Here is a 10,376-nt window from a genome sequence, read left to right on the forward strand (position 1 = left end):
TTCAGCAAGAAGACTGGCACTGGCCAGACACTGACTGCAGCGACCTCAGAAGTGTAATGGATATCTAGAAAGTGCTATCCAGAGTGACTCTAAATTTTCACCAGATGAGATAACCACAGAGCAAAGAAAAATCTAAGGCAACGCCATCGCTTCGTTATGAAAACTAGGATGCATTTGGAGCTTAGATTTTTTTTTTTCCCCCAGGTACTTCACACTTAAGGATAAGGACTGATGTTTCCACCAGACCCATTTGACAGTAAGCCACAGTGACTTCTCTGGAGACCACTTCTTTCTAGATTCTTCTCCCTCATCAGCCATCTATGATAGTCATCTGACATTCCCTTAATAATCTATAGTATTCATACAGTCCCGTTTGTCCTAAATCAACATGTGCTCACAAACCAGAAGGTGCACAATTGCAGGTCTGCAAAATTTCTAGCTTTTCTAGCGTGAACTTGAATGCAGAAGTATAAATCATTAAATTCTTTCCAGGTCAATCGTACAGTTTCAGTGCACTCACGCAAACAGCCCAAATCCTCTCTTCCCTTCTGTTTACACTTGGAAGGGAATTAGTAAGTTTTTCCATACTTGAATCTTCTTTAACTCAGTAACTGTTTTTTCATCTCCTTTATTTTAGCAGCCTACTAAAATACAGACACACATTAGTCATGTTTATAAACAAAAATTTAGGAATCCCATTGCCCTGCCAAGCAGGCTGTTGCTTCCAATGAAGAAACGAAAGACTTGTCAATACATACACAGATGTCTTAATCCAAGGAAAAGTATAAAATCCTCTGGCTAAACTGTGCAAAGATAATTTGAGGCAAGACCAAATGTGAGCAGAAAGCACTTGTGGCAATACACTCTGTCAATAAACATAAATATTTGCTAGCCATAGAAACAACTGACATACTCCTCTTCATCTCCAACTGCTGTGGTTGTACTATGTGTATTGCCATGCTCACCCCTTTTGGAAGGGTACAGTGGAACAGAGCTTGCTCGTGGGTAAAATTTTGCAGGGGTATAATAAGTTTAAAATCCGATCAGTGGGATTCAAATTGCAAAATTTCAGAATCTACAAGGCAAATGTGCATTTACTGGGTTGCATTCTTGAAGTCTAGCCCGGGAGAGTAGGTTGACCCTAGATATGATTTACAGGGCTTAGCTATCATTTTCTTTGGGCCCCCTCTGGAGTTCCAGTGGCCCTAAGCATATTATTTTGTGGGTTGGGGTTTTTTCCACCCAATTCAAAAGTACCTTAAATAGGCAGAGCAGTGTGTTGCAGCCCACCTGAGTGCTGCCTTTGCCTCATGAGGGACATGCAACGAGGGCAAAGCCTGCTGACATGAGTGGGAGGGATGCTGAGGACAGCGCCAAACTGGCACATTGCTCCTCTTGCTGAGGACACGGAGCAGCTCCAGCAGCAAACGATCCCTCATGAATGGCCGCGTTTAGTTTCAGAGGAGAAACGCCAAGGGAGAACCAGGAGTGAAGAAACATTTCTGCATTGAGAACAACCAAGGACCGAGCTCCCACAGTGGGCTGGGGAGCTAAGTTATTTGACAGGGCAGACGAGGCAGACAGGCTCTTTAAGGAACAATTCATCTCACCGTAGAGAAGACGTCTAAAATAAGTCAGATGAGTCATGCACTGGGAACAGCCATTTCTCTCCACGACCTGCAAAGGAAGCCTGTAGGGCTCAGATGCACCTACATCATAGATGTTCAGCGTCACAGAAGAGGAACTCCAGACCAGAGCATCATATGTGTCAAGCTGCAGAAAAGCTTGTATAATTTTAGAGGGCGGAGCCTACACTTTACTTGTGAGCCTCGAGCGACAGTCAATTGTACTTTATTCTTCAGCAGGGTTGAGTAACTCCAAATGTTTTATGTTTGCAGCAGCATTATGGGTCACAAGTAAAACAGACTTTGCCTCAAAGCAGAGGTTTCCATAGGAAAGAACAAGCGTGCCTCAGTCTTGGCAAAGGCCTCCTTGAGAAAGGTCAATTCATAGAGTTCCCTTCAGCTAACATAACCAGCTTCGTACAGAGCTCGCCACAGGTACACTCATAAAAGACGTGCCACGCTACCTTGTTAATTTAGAAGTAGCAGGGACACGCACAGGCTCAGTAACCTGTAATTTAACAAACAGGCTTACAAAGTGACTATGGCTCAACACTCCCAGTGAATTAATTTGTAAGGTCACTGGCTTTATAGGTAACCCACCCCTATGTGCCTGCACTGTTTCTTGCCCTCTTTTTATTTTATATTACTATTATTTTCTATTTTTCTTCGCAGTTTGGCTTTCTTAGAGGTTTTCGCTTAAGAAACTACACTGCAGAAACTGCTACATAAACTGCTTCTCTGCGTGTGCATGTATTGAGAGGAAAGCAGCAGGTTCCCTCTGAGGCATTGGAAGCATCACAGAAACACAACCGACATCCAGTTCTACAGCTACCTAAATGGAGAATTTCCATTCCAATAATGAAAGTTGCACATGCCGCACGAAGTCTGTAATGAACTGAAAAAGATTAATACAGGAAATCTCTCTTCTATTTCCCTCTAAAGCAGAGGCACCTCTGACAACACTGCACACAAGCGCACAGCCTTCTTCATACCCAGCCACCATAGGATTGCTCCATCCTCTGTCCGCATCAGGTTGGTGCGGAGGGACAAGCACCTAGGGAGCCCCTCCCACAGTCAAACTCCAGCGCCGTAAAAGCATATGGGTTTGTTACAGAATCAGAAGGGACCTTTAAAAATCACCCAGTCCAACCTCCCTGCCATGGGCAGGGATACCTTCCACTGCACCAGGTTACTCAAAGTGAACAGTATCAGTACCAGTACAGACCCTTGAGGGACACCATTCATTACTGGTTTCCATTTGGACATTGCGTCACTGACTATAACTCTTTGGACATGGCCATCCAGCCAATTTTCATTTAACAGTTCATCTAGCAAACACATAACTCTCCAGTTGAGAGGTAAGAATGTTGTGGGGCACCATGTCAAAGGATCTGCAGAAGTCCAGGCAGATGACATCCATAGCTCTTCCCTTGTCCACTGATGCAGTCACTCCATCACAGAAGGCCACTAGATTAGTCAGGCACAACTTGCCCTTGGTGAAGCCACACTGGCTGTCCCTAATCACCTCCCTGTCTTCCATATGTTTTGACATATCTTCCAGGAGGACCTGCTCCATGATCTTATCCAAAGATTTGACTGTAGACAATCAGGCTTTGCACCAAGATGTGCAAGCAACATAACACAGAGTCAGGCTCTACTGTGCAGCAAGGCTGCTTATGCAGTAAACCCTGCCTATGGAAACCAGTCCTGTCATAAGAGCAGTTTCTGCCCGAAGTAGGTCTCTTCAACTTAAATGGGTTTTCTACACAAATTCCGTACAAAAAATTTTAACAACCAGAGGTGTTTCTCTATCTGGACACGTGTCTTCTCTTTTATTGAAGAGCGAACTTGTAGGATGCACTTAACTCTCCCCTAGCTCCTCACTCTCTGTGTATCACCTCCTCCAAGCCTCTGCAGTGCAGCATACATTTGTCTTCCCGGGAGCAGGACGCAACTGCTGCGAGAGCCAACTTCTGCAGCTCTGAGCATCACCCAGAGGGCTTCACTTGAAAGCAGTTTATCAGCACTTGCTTCCCAAGGCTGCAGTTTGCACTATTAAGTAAAACCCTTAGTTTAGCAGGGGAAAGGAAAGAAGCATCACTTCCTGAATGCAAAGTTTTACAGTGAAAAGCTTAGCCGGGTAAAAGAAAAAATCATCACTCCCTGAAAGCAAGGTTTTACATTGAAACGAAGAAAGCAATTTCTGAACTTCAATTCTCATTAGAAACCAAAAAAGTCTTTACCCTTGCAGAGCAAATTGGTCTGAAGATGCATACATAACAAGCCCTGGAACGGCAGCAGTCACCAAGCGTTTCACCTCCACTCTCCTTTTGTTAATATTTGTGTTTATTTTCTGCTCCTTTTGCTTCTGATTTCCTATCTGACAGTATGAAAGGGAATCACACGTACACAAATTACAGCTCTCACAGTCACAGGGGAACTGCTGGCCTAACCTGCAAACAAGTCACACCAGCCCTCGTGCAAAACACCAACAACTTCGGTGTCTTGGGAGGTTTGGTGTTTTGCACTCAAAGCCCATGCTCAAGCTCTCTCCAACTCTACTTTTTGTCTTTTCCCCCAAACAAGTGTCTCATAAGTAAAGCATATGCAGAAAAAAAGTATGTTTGGTACTGATTTTAAGTGACAGAATTAAGAAATGGCTTTGGAAAAATAAAGAGCACCTTCCAAAACTAACATGACAAAGCCAGATCTGTAGAGGAATTTAGGTGACTAATGCTCCCTTGAAGCCCTATCAAAACCTTGACTTCCACAGGAAATGGGTATTGGGAACCCGGTCACTGGGTTTAAATCAGCCACCATGGACACTCCCTCCCCATAAATTCAGTGGCAGACCTGGGCTTCAGCAACTAATGCGCATCACCCTGGGTGCAGGTGACTTAGGGGAAAGCACGTGTTTCAGCACACTTGCTGAAATACTAATTCATCAGTACTTACAAATTCAGAAAGCATTGCATCTGATTTATTATTTACATAGCATAACTACCATCCCATGCTATCTCAGACGAGCAAATTCTCTGCAACCAAAGGGGCTGTGAGCTGCAGAGGTAGAAAAGCGCAGCGCTGCGTTGAGGAACTCCTTCTTGGATCTCCAAAGGTCACCAAAGACTGACAGCTCTGCCACTGGAAATCCCATTAACATCAGGGAGAAATACATGTTTATTAAAAGAGAGATTGCTTTTACTCTGCTAAGAGACGCATGGCTTTAAAAACAGTCAAGCAGGATTTCTTTGCTATGGTAATGAAATAAAATAAATAAATCAGGCAGCAGCATTCCAATGTTATCCAGAGGCTGACAGCATGATAATTTATATCTGATGGAGATAAAACCAGGAGCCAGAACAGACTGAAATTTATGGAAGCAAATTCTCAAAACTGCTTAAGCGGTGCAATACTCAATCAGCTGAATTATTCCCAGTGCCCGCATGCCTTTGCCAACACTTCAGGACAACAGCAAGGAACAAGCACAGCAACAACTGGTCACTGCTTGACAAATTCAGGCTTTAGCTAAGCTGAGGCAAGACCACAGTCTCAACCTGTACTCGTAACTGCTTCAAATTAAGTGCTTTGGTTGAGAAAATATGGGAAATGTCAGAATCCATATATAAAGGGGGGGGTGGGCAGGGTTTGAAAGGTATTTTCCTCTAGGTTGACTTCATTGTCATATCCAAACCACAGCATACAGAATTCATCAGTAAACACTCAGCTAGCCAGATAAGCCGAGTTTATCTTGTGCAAATTCCAACACTCTAACTGTGATTTACAGATAAGGGTGCCTCTGGCAGCCTATCCACAGACTTCAGCAGGCTCTGCCTGAGCCTAAGAGCTGAGGAAAAACTTAATGCTGTAAACTTAATGCTGTCACATACATAAGAGCATTTCAACACTTGTGCAGCTTTTTCTCATCCAAGTGGAGTACAAATCTCTACACAGGACTGGTCCACCACACCTTCCAGAGTAAAGAGAGCTCTGAAGCATCAAAAAGACCCCTTCCCTTTCATCTGCCCCTCCTGGGCAAGGACCAGGAGGACCTTCTGTGCCCAGGGAATAGGAGACGGCAGTATTTGTCATTAGGCATAAAGCAAGTAAAGATTAATTCTTATCCATGGGTAAAACAAAAGGCTGAGTGACTTCCATGGGTATTTAGATTTCACACTGTAAAGCCTAAGGTAAGATAGAAAATATTCATAAGGGTACCTAGGAGCTACTCCAAGCTACCATCAGTTCACTTGATCATGCTGGTTTTTGCTGGATAGCCAGGGAAGACTTAAAAAGCCAAACTTCACTTTTTTCTTCTTCAAATCTTTATTTCAAACAAGGATTAGTTAGTGCAAGAAGGTAATGGAGCTCCACCAAATGAAATGTATACTAACTTTAAATGTCTACAAACACACCCCCTTTCCTGCTTCTGATATGATTATGGACCACTGCCCTTAGCCTAGAGCTATGGAAAAGTCTTCCAAGCAAAATAAACCAGTGTGTTTGGCAATTAGTTTCCCATGTCTAGAAAGGGAACGAGAGCTGGCTTACAAGTTGTTAGGATTTTAAATGCGATATGATACGTTTATTTTCCAATTTATAAAGAAGAAAATCAAGCTCATTTCAACGCATACTATTTTGAAATATTTTTGTTAAAGGCAGGTATAGACCCAAGCATCATAAGCCCATGGAGGCTGAACTCTAGTTCTCTTCAGTTAAGGATATTTTCCAATGCTTTATTATGAATTCTGAGCATTAACAGAATTCAGCTCTGAACAGCTACATGGTTTGAGCCTGAACTCCTGGTGTACCCAGAATTCCCACAGATTTCATAATGAATAATAATTGCAAGATCAAACCACTAATCAAGACATCTAAGAAGTAACACACCAGCTCAGCAGCAGCCAATTGACATATAATTGCTTCTTGTTTAATTTTCTCAAAAGAGCGAGGGAAAAAAGGAACAAGATGCCGCTGCTCTGCTCTATTCAGGATGAAACGAAGTTCACTTCTTTGAAAGTTTCAGTGCTGCAGAACAACCATGAGAAAAGCCCAAAATGAGAGACGACATTAGTATTAACAAATTTTATGGTTCCTCTGTGGTTTTTTCAGGCCCTGTGGCGTTCATCTCTGGGACAAATCTCGATCCTCCACTAAAACAGTCAACTCTGCCGGTAGCAGGAAAGATTTCAAACAGATTCTTGTAATTTTTAGGCTTCTAAGTGGCAAGCATTATTTAACATTAACGCCACCTCAATAGCCATTACCATCTCTTCCCCCTAGCATTTGAAACACTGTCTCTTTGTAAAATATAAAAGAGGACGCTAAATAAAGCGCACTGACTTTGTATTTCCCAGTTAATTATTTGACATAGCTAGCTGCTAGGAGAGGAATGAGGAAGAGAGCTGGGGAAGGATGCAGCCAATGGGGGAGAAGGTTAAAGCAGCCATGACAATGCTATGATGCCAATATTCATTCATTCTAACATAATTTCCAGCTGCACACATTGCCCAACAAGGACCAGCCTCTGTCCCATCACCAATACTTGCTTCTTTGCTTACTTCTTCTCTAGGTTAATTTTCCCCAGCAGACAACTCTACCACACACACACATGAAAAGGGACATATTACCCCATCAAAACCAGCAGCAAGAAAACATATCATCCATTATTTTCGCAATATCCCTAAGAGAGATGAGGTGCCTAACTGGCTTTTTGCAGGCCTTTCCTTCCTAAGTTCTCGAGGCCCACAAAGCTTGTCTTACACACCCCAAGAGGGGAGAGAGTTCAATTCCTTCAGTCTGCAGGAGCCACAAGGTCAGTCCTGGAAGTGATCCAGAATTTTGTCACTTCCAGAAAAACCTACAGCAATGCACCTGAAGCTGCACCTGTAACAGAAAGGGGAACCTAAAGTAAGCTTCAGCGGGTCACTTGGTAAATGAGCTGTTGGGTAGCTCTTCCTGCAATGAGCATGTAAACCCAGCGGTCTTCCAGGCAAAATCTGAAGCAGTTGGCTTGACCGGGAAATCCTAACAGACTTCAGAAGCCAACAACTCACTAGAAAGTCCTTCTGGTCCTATATTCCCCCGAGACAAGAGAAACCCCCATTGCGTGATGGGGAGAAGTGGCACCAGGAAGGACATTCCTCACAAGGGTCCCTCATATTTGGGATCTGAAAAGCCAAAGCAGTTCTGTGGTACTCAAAGCCTTTTTGTCCCCTTCTGCAGAGCTTATGGAGAAGACTTTGGTGAGAAGGAAGATTTCTGTGCTATGTGGTAACAGCTGCTGGACTATTACATTTATCATTACACAAAGACAGAAGGAAAGGTTTATTTATCATATTTACACGTGTGTCAGGGAGGACATAAATTACAGGGCTAGTTTTCAAACGTTCCAAAAAATGGAAAAGAAGCAAAATAACCACTAAGGTGTTCCCCCAGAGCCAGAGCCAGGACTTGTGCTCGTCACAGCATCAGCAGTCACCTGAGAACACCCTGTCCCACCCTGAGCACCTCGCAGCCATCTTGATGGCACCACAGCCTGACGGCACATTTAAAAGCAAGACTTCTGAAGATGGGACAGAAGATCAGGCAGGGGAAAACAAGTGTCATCGAAGATCCAAACTCTCGCACTTAGTACTATATAAACAGCTGGGAAGGTTTCTGCCATTTCCTGCTTAAATTGGCCCAGTTGTTGCCGTAAGAGAGAGTTCAAAATGATGGCTTTCATCTCTCTGTTACCCAAGGTGTCAGTCCATTTCCACACATGGTCTCTATTACCCTTAGAGATTTGCTAACTCAAAATAGGAGAGCTTATCACCCTGTCACTTTTGTATACGGAAACTCTAACATAACCAACATTGAGGTGAGCAATGCAGGTTATGGATTCCAGGATATAGAGCCTATTTCACAATTAAAAGAAAAATTAAATAAAACAGATTCCCCCCCACCCCCTTTTACTTGTTCCTCTGAACTGAATGTCGTTTGATCTGAGACTTAGCACAGAAGGGCTCTGGACAATGTTTCATCACAGACAATAGTATCTTGGTGCGTATCTGCTAGCTACAAGAACACTGTAGTTGATTAAATGACTCACATCCACTGCACACAGCTCTGGAGCGCTGAACAGGCATCCAAGACAAACACAGCTCCAAGTTAATATTAGAATGAGTGATAAGAGGGGGCTGCTGCAGATGCCATCAAAGGTTAGCAGCAGTTCACACAGACTTTCTCACCTATGTGTTAAGTCTTTTATCTAAGCTGTGTTGTGAGTGACAGCACTCGCTGCCAGGCTGCAGGAGAAGGACAGTGTGCTCTACCACAACCAAACCAAACTTCTCACGTGAAGACCAGAGGTCCCTCACTAACACTACCTAAGCCTCCAAATCCTGCATCCGTTTTGTAGGAGAGAAGATGCACTCGTCACACTGCCTGTATGAGTCTGCAAGGCAGCTATTAGAGGGTTTTGTTCTTCACTGCTGGGTTTTAGTACTGGATCTCTTGTCAGGGACCTATGGAGTTTTGCACTGGGTTCCCATCAAAGATCCACCAGCTGCACCTCAGTCTAAGCCATGCCTGCAGTTCAGTAAAAGCGGCATGAGAGAGATGTTTGGCATGTTAGCACCTACCATGCAGCCTTGAAGCAGTCACACATCTCTGCTAACTGCCTGGCTGGCTGGGTAAATGTTGATGGGAATTGACTGAATAAGCTGGGATGAAAGCCTTACTAGCAATGAAGCTAAACCCGTTTGTCTCATAAGGCAGCAGCTAAAGGTCAGTGATGTAAAGGAAAGACACTAAGGCTTTCGGGGAGAATTTTACTTGTCCCAGATCTCTCTCTCTGGCCTCTTCTCTCTCCGAAGAAGGTAGTTTTAGAACAGAATGAAGCAAGCTTGGCCACCTTGAGAGCTGCTTGAGCAAGGAAAGCTTCATGTTCAAAACTATCCTCGCTTCTATTATTTCTAGCATAAAACATGAAACGCAACAAAAGATCATTTTTGGTACTGCCATCATTGTCTTCAGAGCTGTCAAAATTTCCATCTTTCAGGGATTCTTCTCTATTGCCATGACAAGACTGTGACTTGCTGTACAACTGGCTTTCATACCAGTGTGTGCCTCCTCCCACCTCCTACTCAACAGCTGCTTTCGTGCAGAAGACGTCCTCCTCCAAGCACGAACCCAGCACATGAAGGGGAGTCTTGCTTATTGACTGCCAGTACGGTCTGGTAACCAGCAGTACAGCAGACAACACAATCCAGCACCCCAAACGCAGCGAACTGTGGAGCAGTGAAGAGAGAGGTGAAAACAGAGGACACATTTACTGAATTGCTGCCCTTCAGTAGGACACAGAAGCCATGACTAGAGCTGCTCAGTCACTCTCTGACCATCACGGCGCAGGCAGAAGGGCAGGGTGAGTCGCTTCCCTGCACGGCAGTCCCATTAAACAGTTTGAGCTGAAGACAGCCAACGGGACTGGATCAGTATGGGGGTTTTCTGCACTTGCTATCACAGTCATAAAGGATTCATGGTCTGTACAAGGCCCACGGACCATCTAGCCTGGTTCATGACAAAGATTACACAACTGTAACAGCATAAAGGAGCAAGGGACATGCAGAAGAAATCACCACCTCAGTCCCTGGGTTATGTTCTTAAACAGAAAAGCTTAGACACCCTGAAAAACGTTTTCCTGTACCACAGCTATCTAGAAAAAAATTATTCCCCTGTCTTTATATGCTGAAAGAAAGCCTTGAGTAGGTA

The sequence above is a fragment of the Buceros rhinoceros genome, unplaced genomic scaffold (genome assembly GCF_000710305.1).
Source record: "Buceros rhinoceros silvestris isolate BGI_N320 unplaced genomic scaffold, ASM71030v1 scaffold4431, whole genome shotgun sequence".
NCBI lineage: Eukaryota > Metazoa > Chordata > Aves > Bucerotiformes > Bucerotidae > Buceros > Buceros rhinoceros.